Below are 16,710 nucleotides of genomic sequence, written 5' to 3'. Positions count from 1 at the left end.
CTCTTGAAGCAAGACTCTGAAATCTCCGCTTGAGTTACTTTAACTTAGAAATTTCCTCGACAGTTTCTGGCGTAGTCTGCAGGACCTCTGATAACGAGATCCCAAACGAACAAAATTAAAAGTAAAAAAAAGAAAAAGAGGAATTTTAAAAGGATTTTCCTAGCTTAAGGGGGAAAGTGCCTAGGCTGTCCTAGAAAAGGGGGCAAGCCGCCTAGATCCCGGAAGGGTGAGGCATAGGGTAGCTACCGTAAGAAGCTAAAATAACAAGAAAGCTAAAGGAGACCCGAGCCGAGCCGAAAAGAGACACCGGTGAGCGCTTTGTAAATACTGTGTGTGTATATATTTTTGTGGGCGTGTCTTAACCTCTCGTTTCAGGAAACACCGCGAGAAACTGCACCCGGAGAGAATGGGAAACAGCTCTAGTCGAGCAGGATGCTTGCGTCCAGTTCCTAGAAAAGGGAAGAAAACCGACCCTCCAACTAAAAGAATGAGTATGCAGCGTAAAACTGAAAAAAGGATTCGTAAGGTAGTAAAGCAACGAGAGAAGGTAGGAGATCCAATTGTGCCACCCGGCTCGCCGGCGGACACTGTAATTAAAGAAACAGGAGATGACCGATACGCGGTAACGTTTAGTAGCGATTTATATGGTTGGTCTGATGGGGACTGGCCATATGGAGGAAGTTTTAAATTGTCTTTAATCGAAGAATGGAGGAAAATAACTAAGGAAGGGGGAGGAGACCCTACTTGGGACAAAGATTATATGGATAAATGTTTTATTAAATGGCTAGAGGTTGCAAAAAGACATCAGCCTCCGAAAGTAAAAATATCAGAGAATAAATCAGGAGAGAAAGAAAAGGGGGAGCCAATCTGAGAGCTGGTATGGTCCTAAGGTCACAAACTACCCCAGCTCTGTCAGAAGCCGACTCTACCCTCCTCCTCCAAAATCCCCGAGTAATGATAGGAACCACAGCGGTTTTAAAACCCTGGTCTCCGGGAGAGGCCAGAGATATGATCTCTGCAGCCCCAAACCCGGTAAAGAAACCTGTTGCATTTCATAACTGGCTTGAGCAGACCTGTACAATTTATAATCCGCTACCAGGGGATGTTAAACTATTATTACAAGCAGCGTACGGATCTTCCTGGCAGGGAGTAAAAGATATGTTCCATATCCCGCCCGGAGAAGAAGGGGATTGGAGAGCTAATAATGATTTGCTAAATGAAGGAAACAAATCTTTAACACACTGGCTACAGAATAGAGGACGGAATGCAATTCTACAAGGGGCTAGAAAACATGGGGATATAGGGGAGGTTACTCGCTGTTTGCAGAAAGCGGAAGAATCAATGATAGATTTCGCAGCCAGGTGGAAAAATAGCTGGGAGGAGTATGCAGGAATACCCTTAGATACGAATGAACCTTTAGCAGTACAAACACTGCTGAACTGCATGTTACCACAGCATGCAAAGACCTACAAAATTAAAGTTTTAGATTGGCAAGGAAAAACCTGGAAAGAGACAGTCACTGTCTTGGCAAACATGGACAGGGAGGGATTGTTCAATTACGTAAGTAAAACCAAAGCAACAGGTCAATATTACCAGCAGAGAGGCGGAGGGCAGGCGCAGAATCGAGGGGGATTTAGGGGTAGAGGAAGAGGAAGAGGACAGTGGTCACAGCGAGATCGCTCTCAAGATGAGTGTAGAAATTGTGGAAGAATAGGGCATTGGGCTCGCGACTGTAGATGCCCGCCCAAACAGAATAGAGGGTCGCAAGGGAACTTTTCCGAACCTCCACCTCCACCAGCCCCTCAATTTTCCTTTTCTAACCCCAATCCGTATCAATCAGCATAGGGATGCCCCAGAGGCATAACGGTACAGGCAGCGACTCTTCGCTTATCAACGGACATAGAAGAAAATCCCTTAGCAATACTAAAAGTAGGAAACACTTATGTAAAGTTCCTGGTGGATACCGGCGCCACTATGTCCTCTGTACCGCCCTCTGTGGGATTACCCGTAAGCAACACCACTGTTTTAAGCATGGGTGTGGCCGGCGTCCCCTTGAAAGATTTTTTATCCGAACCTACTAAATTGACAATTGAAGGACAACAAGTTAATGACGAAACCCTGATAGTCTCTAAGACAACGCCTCTCCCTCTATTAGGAAGACAGACTTTGTGCAAACTAGGAGCCACAATATATTGCACAAAGGAAGGGATGTTTATGGAGATCCCTCCAAATAACATTCATCAGTTCTTTAATGGGATAGAAAGAGAGAAAGAGGAAAAGAATGAAGAAAGTGCTGCCCTTTATAGTTGGCAACTGAGTGGCAACTTCTACTCCCCCCTGATAAAAGAGGCAGTGGAAAACTTAAAGATTAAAATTGACCCTAATATTAAAGAGTTATTGTATATCATCTTAACAAGCTTTGAGGCAGTTCAGCTTCACTGTACAGCCTGGTATACTCGACACAGGGCGGAAGACTATCAGCGCTTTGTGCAACCGTTCTTAAATAAAAACGAAGTAATAGAAGCTACTCCCCACATTTATTTCGGATCTGAAGGGTTGGGGGTGGCCGTGGAGCTAACACCGTTACAACAAAAACGATTTAAAGAAGAAAATACGACACCCCATCTGACATTGGCTGTAAAGCCCCCAGCAAAACCTAAAGACATGGGCGGGATGATCTTAGACATAGAAGAGAAAAGACAGCGACCAGGTTATCAACCATGGGCGATGATAGAACTGCAGGATATACGGCTAGAATTTATCACCCGTGACAGAGGAATTCTCCACTGGGAGAGAAAAGGGCACGATGCTACGTTTGAAAAACAGCAACCCCCCGGACAAACTAGCCCTAACATACCAATGGCACTGAGTCAAGTGTCCCCCGAACTCTGGGCTAAACATAAAAACCATGTTGGACAAGTCTAATGTATGTGAATGAAAAAGAAGGATTCGCAACAGCAGTGTTAACCCAAGAACATGGTGGGGGGAAATAGACCAGTTGCTTATTATTCGGTAATGCTCCCCCCAGTAGTACGAGGAATGCCTGCTTGTCTGCGTGCTGTAGCCGCTACTGCGGTCATGGTGGAAAAATCAGTACCAATTGTATTGGACTATCCGTGCACTGTTATCACCGCGCATGCGGTGCTGTTATTGTTGAATTCCGCAGCAACTCAGCATTTCACAGCATCCCGAAGGACAGGCTACGAGGTGCTGCTGTTGTCACACCCTAACTACACTTTTCGCCGTGCGCCTGCAGTAAACCCTGCTGTTTTTGTTCCTACCAGCTCCACTAGAGAAATAGAGGACCCAGACCAGCACGACTGTCTGTCAACAGTGGAGATGGCTACCATGCCTAGACCAGATTTGCTTACGGAACCAATGGACAATCCCGATCTCATTCTTTATACAGATGGGTCGTCTCACAGACCATCAGACAATTTGCTCCTGGCAGGCTATGCTATTGTGAACCCATATGAAATTGTTGAGGCATTTGCCTTGCCCCCCCGAACCTCGGCACAGGCAGCTGAATTGTTCGCCCTAACTAGAGCATGTATATTAGCTAAAAATCAATCTGCTAATATATATACCGATTCAAGATATGCATTTGGTATAGTCCATGATTTTGGACAACTATGGAAAAACAGAGGCTTCATCACCTCTGGCGGGAAGCATATTAAGCACTCACAATTAGTGCTTAACCTGATAGATGCCATTCAATTGCCAAAAAGGGTTGCTGTTATTAAATGCGCAGCCCACACAACTGGTGAAGATGAAGTATCAATAGGAAATAGGAGGGCCGACGAGGCGGCCCGACGAGCCGCTTTGGAACAGACGTGCTGCCTACAGGCAGCCTCAGTCTCCCCTCTGCCAACACTGAGCGCCCAACAACTTGAAATAGCACAGCAACAAGTTACAGTGCAGGAAAGAAAAACATGGGAGAAACAAGAATGTTTTTTTAAAAAATAATATCTGGACCCATCCTGACGGACGAACTGTATGTCCCAGGTCTTTGTTTTTGCCCTTGTCTCGCCTAGCTCATGGTCAGGCTCACATGGGCAAAGGAGGGATGATACATGCTATCAATGCGCAATGGTATGCACCAGGAATAACAGTAATAATTGAGAAAATTGCTAAAACCTGCCAAATTTGCCAACAAAACAATAGAGGAAAGACGCCTGCAGAATATGACCATCTACCCCAACCAAGCATGCCCTTTGAAAATTTGCAAATTGATTTTGTCCACATGCCTCCAGTATTAGGCTTTAAGTATCTATTAGTAATAGTAGATATGTTTACAAGGTGGGTAGAGGCATATGCAACAAGGAAGGATGATGCCCGAACAGTAGTGAAGATCCTATTTAAAGAAATAGTGCCAAGATATGGGATACCTATGGGAATCAATAGTGACAGAGGAACACATTTTACAGGAAAAATAGTGCAGAATCTAGCCGAAGCGCTAGGTTTCCAGTGGAAATTGCACATACCGTATCAACCTCAGTCCTCAGGCATGGTGGAAAGAGTCAATGGAGTGATAAAGTCCACCCTTACTAAAGTATGTCAAGAAACAGGACTAAAATGGCCAGATGCCCTTCCATTGGTACTATATACCATAAGAAACCAAAAGAACCGAAATACTGGTTTGACACCCCATGAAGCCTTATTAGGAAGGCCAATGCCTACTGGTGTGAAACCGCCACTAGGAGCAGAAAAGGTAGCATTAATTTGGAATGACGAAAAGTCGCTAAAATATGCTCAGGCCATGTGTGAAATAGCGAGAAGCCTGCATGAGCGAATAAAACAGACCCAAGTACCTCCGTCAGAGGGAAACATGCACCCTTTCAGGCCGGGAGAGCAAGTATTAGTGAAAACTCTAAACAAGGAATCTTTTTCTCCTAGGTGGAAGGGACCATATCAGATAATCCTCACAACAAGAACCGCCCTGAAACTGGAAAAACATCCAAATTGGATACACGCCACCCGATGTAAATACTACCTTCCAGACGAAACACAGCAAGAAGAAGAAATACCGAGCTAGGGCGGACACACCCCGAAAAGAACTGTACTCATCCCCTTTTGTTTCTACCGAGCCAGGCTGGACTAAGAGCATAATACCCCGAAGTATCAAGCTAGATGTCAGAACTTGCCTGTATACCAATTTGGGTCTTTATCTTGTGGATCACTGTTACTATTGTACTAGTAAGGTATTATTTTAACGAATTGGTTCAGGAGCATTATAGAAGAAAACAAAGGGAGGAAGATGAGGAAGGACTCCTGGCAAAACTATCAGGGGACACTGGGTATGTTAATCCTTCTGGCAGTGGGAAGAGTTAAAACAGAAGAAAGGTTTATAAAAGAAGGTAAAATATGGAAAGGAGAAATGGCCTGGGGCACGATTGACAAAGCAGGACAGCAGGACACTTATGTATGTTCGGAAAAAGAGGATTGCAAAGTGGGGAACTTCACAGTAAGGTGTGAGGCCTGCGGAATAGGGGTGGACCCAAGATCAGGGGAAGTGAAAATAACCAGTGAGGAAGGATTTAACATAACCTTGAAATGGAAGGTACATATGACATGCCTGACCAGCAAGGAAATAGCTGAGAGCCAAGAAACTAATGGCACGTTTTGTGACCCCGAAGAAGATTGTCATTTTAAAATAGAAAACAGAGGATGGGTAAAGTGCATGAACCGTACAAAAATACTACATGGGGGAACCTATATTAAACAGTGGACACATAATAAAAATAGGCATTCCCCCAGAGATCCGGGCCATTTAAAACGGATATTGACCACCTGCATATCGGTAGTAAGATCCCCAGGTATAGTAAATTTAACCATACAAATCCTATATCCGCTAAGGGAGAGGGATGGTTGCAACACGACCAGTGTTGGAGTCACACTGGACCGATCCTTGAGAAAAAAGCGAGACGTGCTGGGAACTGTATTAGGTGGGGTAGGAGTAGGAATGGGAGCCTTGAACACAATAGATATAGAGACCCTGCAAAACAAAATCCAGGTTGTAGGAGGACTAATAGGAGAAAGTATAGAGTTGAGAAACGCGTGGGATGAAGGGCTACAGCAACTACAGGTATCTGTCTACATAACAGACAAGTAATGAACCTAGTAGAAAAAATATAGCAGAAAAATGTGATCGTGAAAGGAAGGTTAAACAGAATAGAGGGACAGTTAGATGACTATAATGAAAAAGAATGTTTAGAGATGAGACCTTACCCAGAGGGGTATGAGCCTCCCTTTTCTTTCTAAGAAGGAAAGCATGTTGATCATTAAAGATAAAAGATCAACAAGGAGGGAGTTGTGGAAGAACTTTAGTTCACGATATAGGAAGGGGTTAAATTTCTCTCTTCCTTTTAGTAAGTTTAATTCTGTGCTGAGACTGCAGAATCCTGCAAGGCCAGAAAATACTTGATGTCTCTTCTTTGTTAGAAAAGAACAGATAACATGAAAGCTGTACATCTGGTATTTGTATATGTTAAGATACCCCCATTGCCTGGACAAACTGATTTCTCTGATAAGAGGGGCTTTTAGTGATGATCTTGCTGACCCTCGAAAAGATTGAATAATGACGTGACAAGATACTGTTGGGCTGTGTAAACTGACCTTTGTGCCCTGTTTAGAATTGGTAATGTTCCTGAATAATGTAGGTGTCAATTGTAGAGATAAAATTCCTTTTTTTCTGTATAAAGATGGAACAAGTTTCTATAGAATTTCGGAGTATTGCCTTGGTAAGGACCAAGCAGCTCTCCGAGATATCTCGCCTGTACATATTAAAGAATCTCTTGAAGCAAGACTCTGAAATCTCCGCTTGAGTTACTTTAACTTAGAAATTTCCTCGACAGTTTCAATCAGGAAGAAAGAGATGCGGCAGCAGAGCTTACAAAGCTCCCTGAAGTCCCGTTGGCGGGAAGTCGCTTTATGGTAAGGGTCGTACCGGGAAGACTGGGGTTTGCCCCAAAATGGATAGGACCATATGAGGTTATAATCAGCGGGGACACTTGTGCCTGCATCGATGTAAAAGGGAACGGACAATGGAAGCATTGGACCCATCTTAAGGTTTTTGAACGAGCCGTTTAGCACACGTATTAGTTGTTGTTGTTTGTCTATTTACAGATTGACAGCGAGAGATTCTTCAAGCAAGCCATATGGCCATTTTGCCTTTGACTATTTGTTAATTTTTGAGTAATAAGATGAAACTATATATTGCGATTGGTGCGATTATCATAGTTCATGTTTGGTCCGGCCTGCTAGCTAGACCGAAACGAGAGTTACATGTGAATACCTTTTTGTACATGTCTTATGTTTATGCGCAAAATGGGAACTTTTCGAGTTGCTGGGTATGTTCGCACATCCCCATACATAGCAAAGGAGGCATCCCTTTGAGGTCAATCTCCCTCAACATTTTGGAAGTAGTGGAGTGGGTAATAAAGAAACGTGGAGATGGGAGGGTTACCTTTTGGATGCATTGACGGATGGTACCATCCGGAGTACAATAGGTTGGTACGACCCCCATTCATGGTTTTGACCAACACCTCAGGAGTTGGAAGGCTCACCGCTGACATTTGTTTCACTAGAAACCTGACTGATGAGGAAACAGGTTTTGAGCAGGATATAGCAATAGTACGCAATACTTTAACCTCACCAGGTGGAACATAACAGACAGCGAAACAATAAACCAGAGGTTCCTTGAAATGGAGAGTTTGAAGAATCAGACAAGTAGCCAGGACTGGGACCCTAAGATTAGGTGGCGACGGGGGCTGAGAGAGAGAGATTGGGATCGAATCTAACAGCATACAGTGGCACTTATTTTGTGTGCGGGCACAAGGCCTACCCCTGGTTGCCACAGGACTGGAGGGGGTCCTGTTATTTGGGATATGTGGTCCCCTTTGTCAGACGGGTACATACTTTAGCAGAAGTACAGACACCAGGTCGAATAAGACGAGCTCTTACCCCGGTAGAAAGGCTATTTGTGGTCATGATTCTCCCATTCGGGATAGGACGCACCATGGATGAATTACGTAACCTAGAGAGGGTACTGGAACAGATAGTTAACGACACTGCTGAAGCAATGGAGGGCATAACGGCTGAAATGGTACCCATACTCACAATGTTACTCCAGAACCGAATGGCCCTAGATACGAGCACAAAGTGGGGGCACATGTGCCTTAATTGGAGCTGAATGTTGCGCTTACATTTCCGATGAATCAGAAAACCTAACCAACCTCGCTGATCACATAAGAAGGGAGGTAAAGAAGTTATCCACGACAGAAGGAGGATCTGGCTGGTTTGACTGGCTGTTAGGGGAATCCTGGGGGTCCTATCTTATGCATGGAGTAATTATTCTGGTTGTAATAATAACTACTTGCTGTCTGATTATCGGGTGTTATAATATCTGCTGTAAAGTTATGATGGCCCGACTGATCCAGTAGCCAGTGTAATCGCCGAAGAAGCAGCAGCACACCTGATGGAAATGCCTGAAGACACCAAGAATGAAGAAACAGACGACGTTGACACCGACCACTATCTTTGAAGGGTAGCCTGGAGCTACAGGCAAGGTGGACATACGGAACATCAGGGAAGTAACATATCCCAAAGGACGAATATATGACACCATGCTACTATCATTGTGGTCATCTGGATTTCGTGAACATCCTCCAGGACCAAAAGGGGAAATAATGTTGGAGCGGAATTTTGGACATATACTTGACTAGTATACGGGATCAAACATTTGTTTTTATTTTCCACTTGAATGAATTTTGTAAGGGACAATACTGATGCAATATGCTTTATACAAAAAAAACACAGTTACACTTCAAGGTATGCTGACCTTGAGTTATGGAGATAGGAAAGTGAGATAATGAACGACTGGAGAGATAAGTGGGGGTATGTTTGTCTATACCGGTGCCAAAAAGCCTGCCACTTGTTTTTTTGCTGATAAAAGGGGAACTAGTCCTCTTGGATGTATATAATTCCTGTCACAATGTGAGGCTGGTTTATATCAAGAGCTCAGCCTTGGACAGTAATTGTATGAAAAGCTTTGTAAACCTTGTAATGCGATGATTGGACTTAAGGACTAGTGCTAAAACACGTGATGTAAAGTGACGTAATTTGTAAGATAAAATAACCTCACTGGAGATATCAAATTGAGAAGCTGGTTCAGAGACAGGGGTATCTAACACTTCTCCCAAAGCTTTGTCTCCGATTTAATAAGCCTCTCTTTATATATTATACAATCTCGGAAATATTTTTCCACAACACCCCACAGCATCTCTCTCTAAACCAATGACATCAAATAAGTGGCAAAGTTTTAGAATCAACTCGATGAATAAGTAAACACATCACAGCCTAATAACCTAGCTCTAAATTCACAGGAGAAAGTCTGTTATCTAACGCCTTTAATGTCAATTGGTGAGATGAGCGACTGAATCACTTTCTACGTGCAACAGCATCCATTCCCACTGTCCCAACATTTGCAGTGTTGAGTCAGGTGGACGCACGAGTCTCACAGGCTGAACGATTGGTTGAAGGTAAATCCACACACAGAACATGTGTCCTGTTTCTCCCCGCTGTGATTGGTGTTTTTACAAAGGCTGATGATAAGGTGATCCTGATCAATCCAGGGAATCTCTCAAATCTTGACGTGATGTCCGGTTTGAGTTTCCCAGCTGCAGATCCTCCTCTTCTAACACCCTGCAAATGGTGGTTACAAACGTTGTTACTTTAAGTAAAGGATTGAAATTCAGAACACACCATTCCAGATTCTACAGAACATCCTGACCTCTCCTGTCCCCCCTAAGCTGTAAATTCCTTATGCAAGGCTCTACCCTCCATCCTCACTCTCTAAAATCAACATTCCTTTCATCGCCTCAGATGTATTATCTCCAGAAAGTGCGGAATCTGGCTGGGTGCAATTCCACAGACATTAGAAAACCTCTCGTGCCTCACCGTCAGTCGACACAGTGAGTGCCAGCAGGATTCCCACTGTGGTAGGCATCACAGCCTCAAATCCTGTCCTCAAATGACATCCACACACTTCCCAGTTGATGTCACTTGATCGGTCTGAAGAGCAGGGGCAGTGGCTGATTTTTACTCTTATTTAGCCCAATGCATTTGAGGACAATTATAACCCCTGAACTGCTGCCAAGGCTGAGGTCAACCGACAGCCCAGATCAAGGATTGAACTTGGGACCTTCCCAGTCAGTATTGTAGTGTTCGAAAATTTGGGGGGTTGGGGAAGGGTTAGAACAGAATATTTTGAAACAAATTTTACTCCACCTTTAAATGAAATCTTCGTCACACTGCACAATTCTGGACTCTTTCCAAATTATACAATTGGATCTTCAAAATCAGTGAGACATTTTAGAAATGCTCAAGTCACTGAAATGGACAGCTTTACAATCACTGTACAGTACAGAAGGGAGCGACTGTCAATGGGAGCTCGGTTAGTGAAGTCCTCCGACACCCCAAGATAAACTGGACTGTCCCTTTAACTATAAAGTAGCAGAGAAAGGGAAGTCCCTGTCCCTTTAAATATCTGCACCATTCCCACAGGCTGTGGGAGGAGGAACAGCGCACGGCCTCTTTATATCCTGACCCAGCAAGCACCGCCGGATGGGCTGCCGCAGCGTCCTAAAATCCACAATGTAAAAACGGTCGGGTTGAGCAGAACAACTTAAAAGGGCACACACAGAGTCTTTGCTAGCAATATATATATATATTTACATGTGTTTGTAAACAAAACACGACACTCTTAATGTTTGCTAGTCAATTGCACAGAGATAAATAATTATCTTCACCAATTATTTTCCATCAATTTATTTCCATTTTGTTTACAATGCAATTGCGGGGTGTTTAATAACTTTGTCATTTATTGATAACACATTGTCTTGTGTGCTCTTGTTCAAAAAGTGACGTCACACTGACCATTCTGTTACAAGGTGACCATGTCTGTCTGCAGTAATCAGTGGGAAAGCGGATTAAATCACATCGAGGATAATGAGCAGCCCCCACCCCCCCTCCCCGGCGTCTCTGCGCTTTATTGTCCAGTGATCATCGCACCGTCACACAGAAGCTCCTGAGAATTACCTCCAGTGTGAAAGAGGAGCTGGGGTGAGGAGTTGTATTTAGAGAGGGAGTTGAAGAGTCGAAATAAAGGAGGTGTATGAGTGAGGGGGATTTACTGAAATTAATCACTTCTGTTTTGCTATGATGCGGTTCATTTTTATTTTAAAATGTTTAGAATTGCGTGTTTCACTGAAGTTAAATGCGGGGCAGCAGTTACTTGTGGGCACTGGGTTGTTTCTGTTGAATTAATGTGGACCGTGTTAATTGGGAATAGACTGAGTGGGATCATTCTGTGCTGAATGCAATGTTGGACTGCGGGTTTGCACTCAGTCCCAGTGACGAAGTGCTTTAAACAACAAATCCAAAAGCAACTCGCATTGTGACACGAAATCCAGGGACCACTTACACTGACACACCAAATCCAGGGACCACTTACACTGCGACACGAGATCCTTGGACCAGTTACACTGAGGCACCAATTCCAGGGACCACTTACACTGAGACTACAAAATTACATAGGATTTACGACACACAAATGGGCCATTCGGAATAACCAGTCCATGCTGGCGTTTGTGCACCATTCGGGAATTAGAGAGTCTTAGTGTGGGCAATGGTCATGATGGTGAAACCAGCTCCAGTGAGGGCAAAAGCTGAGTAATGGATGAAGATATCACTGTGGAATCACATGGTGACTGGTGGGGCCTGGTACAGGAACATAAGAAGTAGGAACAGGAGTCGGTCACCTGGCCCCTCTTGGCTGATCTGATCATGGACTCAGCTCCACTTCCCTGCCTGCTCCCCATAACCCTTTATTCCCTTATTGCTGAAAAATCTATGTATCTCCGCCTTAAATATATTCAATGACCTAGCCTCCACAGCTCTCTGGGGCAGAGAATTCCATAGATTTACAACCATCTGAGAGAAGAAATTCCTCCTCATCTCAGTTTTAAATGGGCGGCCCCTTATTCTGAGACTTTGCCCCCTAGTTTTAGTTTCCCCTATGACTGGAAATATCCTCTCTGCAAGCATATTGTCGAGCTTCCTCATTATCCTATATTTTTCAATACGGTCACCTCTCATTCTTCTGAACTCCAATGAGAATAGGCCCAACCTACTCAACCTATCTTCATAAGTCAATCACCTCATCACTGCAATCAACCCAGTGAACTTTCTCTGAACCGCCTCCAATGCAAGTATATTCCTCCCTAAATACGGAGATGAAAACTGTATGCAGTACTCTTGGTTTGGATTCACCAATACCTTGTGCAGTTGCAGCAGGAATTCTCAGCTTTTCTAATCCATCCCCATTGCAATAAAGTCCAACATTCCATTTGTCTTCCTGATTATTTGCTGTACCTGCATACTAACGTTTTGTGTTTCATATGCAAGGACCCCCAACTCCCTCTGTTTTGCAGCACTTTGCAATTTTTCTCCATTTAAATTATAATTTGCTTTTCTATTTTTTTCAATTTTGTAATAGGTTATTGTCAAAAGCACTTTTCAGACTGGCTGATAATTTGATGTAACCAGCACAGCAAACGTATCCGTCTGTTCTTGTTGCAAAATACCAAAATCTAATGTCCCTAATTAAATGTTCGGTGAGATATGTAGAGAAGGGAGGAAATGAGGCTTGCAGGAAAGAAGGTTCTTTGAATGAACAGTTTGTGAGGCAGTTTTGTGACTCGTCTGCATGAGGTTAAAGGCATGAAATGGAAAAGGGCACGTCCAGTGACACTTATATTGTCAATAATGGTTTCTATGTTAATTACTCATCATCATAGGCTGTTCCTCGGAATCAAGGAAGACTTGCTTCCACTCCTGTAGTAAGTTATTTGGTGGCTGAACAGTCGAATATGAGAGCCTCTGACTTGTCACACTCGTTGAGGGAACGGGTAGGTGGGACTGGTGTGTATATACTCTTTCTGCTGCCTGCACTTGATATCTGCATGCTCTCGACGTTGAGACTCGAGGTGTTCAGAGAATTACTATCTCCTAAGCCTCATCATCATCATCATAGACAATCCCTCGAACTTGAGGAAGAAATGCTTCCACTCTAAAAGTGAGTTCTCAGGTGATTGTACAGTGCAATATGGGAATTATAGTCACTGTCACTGGTGGGACAGACAGTCGTTGATGGAAAGTCTGGGTGAGGAGTCTGCTTTGTCAGATGCTCCTTCCGCTACCTTCGCTTGTTTTCTGCATGCTCTCGGCGATGAGACTCGAGGTGTTCAGTGCCCTCCTGGATGCTCTTCCTTCGCTTATGGTGGACTTTGGCTCGGGATTCCAAGGTGCCTAATATCCGACTGACTATCCCAACCACTAACCCCAATTCTAACAAATAACCACAACCACTAAACCCTAAACCCGCGCCCAAACCCAGTCCCGAACCAAAGGTTGTTCACTGGGATCAGTGGAGGAGCTAAAGACCCGATAATGGAAGTATTTAAACAATTATCTTGATGCAAGAAATTCTGCAAGCTATGTTAGTAACAAGAAATTATATCAACAAAACTATTAAATCAGGAAACACAGTTAAAGAGATCACACATTTCAAAGACGATTACATATAGTAACCACATTCAAAAAGCGTTAAACAATGTACAAAATAATAGATTTCCAGTCTTAAGCAACATAGTTCTTTCAATGGTTGCTTGAAAGGAATGTCATATGAGTGTAATGTGAAACACTCCGGTTCAGTTTATGACAACCACAAGCCATATACTCAAAGAGAACAACCTTGGGATTTGATATCATAAAAGATCAACTGGGGGAGAAGTGAAATAATCTACAGTAAGAAAAGGCTTCAAAATGGAACAGTCGGTAACAGAACATTAATTAGTTATTATTGTGGAGAAATCAAACATTCGACACACTGTGTTTGAACCAAGCTGATTTATTCAATATGTATAGAAACATAGAAACATAGAATATAGGTGCAGGAGTAGGCCATTCGGACCTTCGAGCCTGCACCGCCATTCAATGAGTACATGGCTGAACATGCAACTTCAGTTCCCAATTCCTGCTTTCGCACCATACCCCTTGACCCCCCCTAGTAGTAAGGACTACATCTAACCCCTCTTTGAATATATTTAGTGAATTGGCCTCAACAACTTTCTATGGTAGAGAATTCCACAGGTTCACCACGCTCTGGGTGAAGAAGTTTCTCCTCATCTCGGTCCTAAATGGCTTACCCTTATCCTAAGACTGTGACCCCTGGTTCTGTACTTCCCCAACATTAATAAGAACATGAGAACAGAAGAACATAAGAATTAGGAACAGGAGTGGGCCATCTAGCCCCTCGAACCTGCTCCGCCACCCAACAAAATCACGGCTGATCTGGCCGTGGACTCAGCTCCACTTACGCGCCCCCTCCCCATAACCCTTAATTCCCTGACTGGCTAAAAACCTATCTATCTGTGATTTGAATATAATCAATGAGCTAGCCTCAACTGCTTCCTTGGACAGAGAATTTCACAGATTCACAACCCTCTGGGAGAACAAATTCCTTCTCAACTCGGTTTTAAATTGGCTCCCCCGTATTTTGAGGCTGTGCCCCCTAGTTCTCGTGTCCCCGACCAGTGGAAACAACCTCTCTGCCTCTATCCTGTCTATAACCTTCATTATTTTAAATGTTTTTATAAGATCACCCCTCATCCTTCTGAACTCCAATGAGTAAAGACCTGTCTACTCAATCTAGCATCATAAGGTAACCCCCTCTTCTCCGGAATCAGCCTAGTGAATCGTGTCTGTACCCCTTCCAAAGCTAATATATCCTTCCTTAAGAAAGGTGACCAAAACTGCACGCAGTCTTCTAGGTGCGGCCTCGCAAATACCCTGCACAGTTGCAGCAGGACCTCCCTGCTTTTGTACTCCATCCCTCTCGCAATGAAGCCCAACATTCCATTCGCCTTCCTGATTACCTGCTGTAGCTGCAAACTAACTTTTTGTGATTCATGCACGAGGACACCCAGGTCCCTCTGCACTGCAGCATGTTGTAATTTCTCCCCTTTCAAATAATATTCCCTTTTACTGTTATCATGTCCCAAGTTGGATGAACTCACATTTTCCGACATTGTATTCCATCTGCCAAACATTAGCCCATTCGCTTATCCTATCTAAATCTCTTTGTAGTCTCTCTGTGTCCTCACACAACCCGCTTTCCCACTAATCTTTGTGTCATCTGTAAATTGTGTTACACTTCACTCTGTCCTTTCTTCCAGGTCATCGATGTATATTGTAAACAGTTGTGGTCCCAGCACCGATCCCTGTGGCACACCACTAACCACCGATTTCCAACCCGAAAAGGACCCATTTATCCCGACTCTCTGCTTTCAGTTAGCCAGCCAATTCTCGATCCATGCTAATACATTTCCTCTGACTCCGCATACATTTATCTTCTGCATTAACCTTTTGTGTGGCACCTTATCGAATGCCTCTTGGAAATCTACATACACCACATCCATCGGTATACGTCTATCCATCATGCTCTTTATATCCTCAAAGACTTCCAATAAATTAGTTACACATCATTTCCCCTTCATGAATCCATCTTGCGTCTGCTTGATTGCACTATTCCTATCTAAATGTCCCGCTATTTCTTCCTTAATGATAGCTTCAAACATTTTCCCCACTGCAGATGTTAAACTAACCGGCGAATAGTTACCTGCTTTTTGTCTGCCCCCTTTTTTAAACAGAGGCGTTACATTAGCTGCTTTCCAATCCGATGGCACCTCCCCAGAGTCCAGAGAATGTTGGTAGAATTTTACGAAAGCATTTTCTATAACTTCCACCATCTCTTTTAATACCCTGGGATGCATTTCATCAGCACCAGGGGACTTGTCTCCCTTGAGACCCATTAGCCTGTCCAGCACTACTCCCCTATTCAAAGTGATTATCGAAAGGTCCTCCCTTCCCATATTCCCATGACCAGCAATTTGTGGCATGATTTTTGTGTCTTCCACTGTGAAGACCGAAGCAAAATAACTGTTTAAGGTCTCAGCCATTTCCACATTTCGCATTATTAAATCCCCCTTCTCATCTTCTAAAGGGACCAACATTTACTTTAGTCACTCTTTTCCATTTTATATATCTGTAAAAGCTTTTACGATCTGTTTTTATGTTTTGCACAAGTTTACATTCGTAAACTATCTTTCCCTTCTTTATTGCTTTCTTTGCTGTCGTTTAAAATGTTCCCAATCTTCTACTTTCCCACTAACCTTGGCCACCTTATACGCATTGGTTTTTAATTTGATACTCTCCTTTGTTTCCTTGTTTATCCATGGCTGGTTATCCCATCTCTTACCACCTTTTTCACTGGAATATATTTTTGTTTCTCGGCCTTTTGGCTAAGATCATGCGTAACTGACCTGACAGGGGAGTAGCCACCATGACCTCCGGGTGGTTCTCCCTGGATCAGGAAGGTATATGATTGCTTTTTTGGAAACAGGAGGTGGGTGCGGTGGCTTGACCCATCCACCTCCACGGAGGTGTGTGGGGGACCTGACCCATCCACCTCCATGGCACGAACCTGGTATTGCAGTACTTCCAGGAACGGTGCAGTGGCTCTAGGCCTTTTGGCTAAGAGCATTGGCGCAGAGTGATCCTTGGCGTGTGCAAGGTGACCTCTGGCGTTTG

At 43.7% G+C, this 16,710-nt stretch overlaps 2 pseudogenes; both read left to right on the top strand.

Moving 5' to 3' along the window:
• The window catches only part of LOC139235456 (zinc finger protein 850-like), a 131,441-nt pseudogene that overhangs the window by 53,965 nt on the left and 60,766 nt on the right, over window positions 1–16,710 (top strand).
• On the top strand, window positions 16,402–16,640 carry LOC139235747 (U2 spliceosomal RNA; annotated as a pseudogene).

This window comes from Pristiophorus japonicus, chromosome 23 (assembly GCF_044704955.1).
Source record: "Pristiophorus japonicus isolate sPriJap1 chromosome 23, sPriJap1.hap1, whole genome shotgun sequence".
NCBI lineage: Eukaryota > Metazoa > Chordata > Chondrichthyes > Pristiophoridae > Pristiophorus > Pristiophorus japonicus.
Note: the sequence above shows the minus strand (reverse complement) of the source record. Positions and strands in the feature narration are given on the sequence as shown.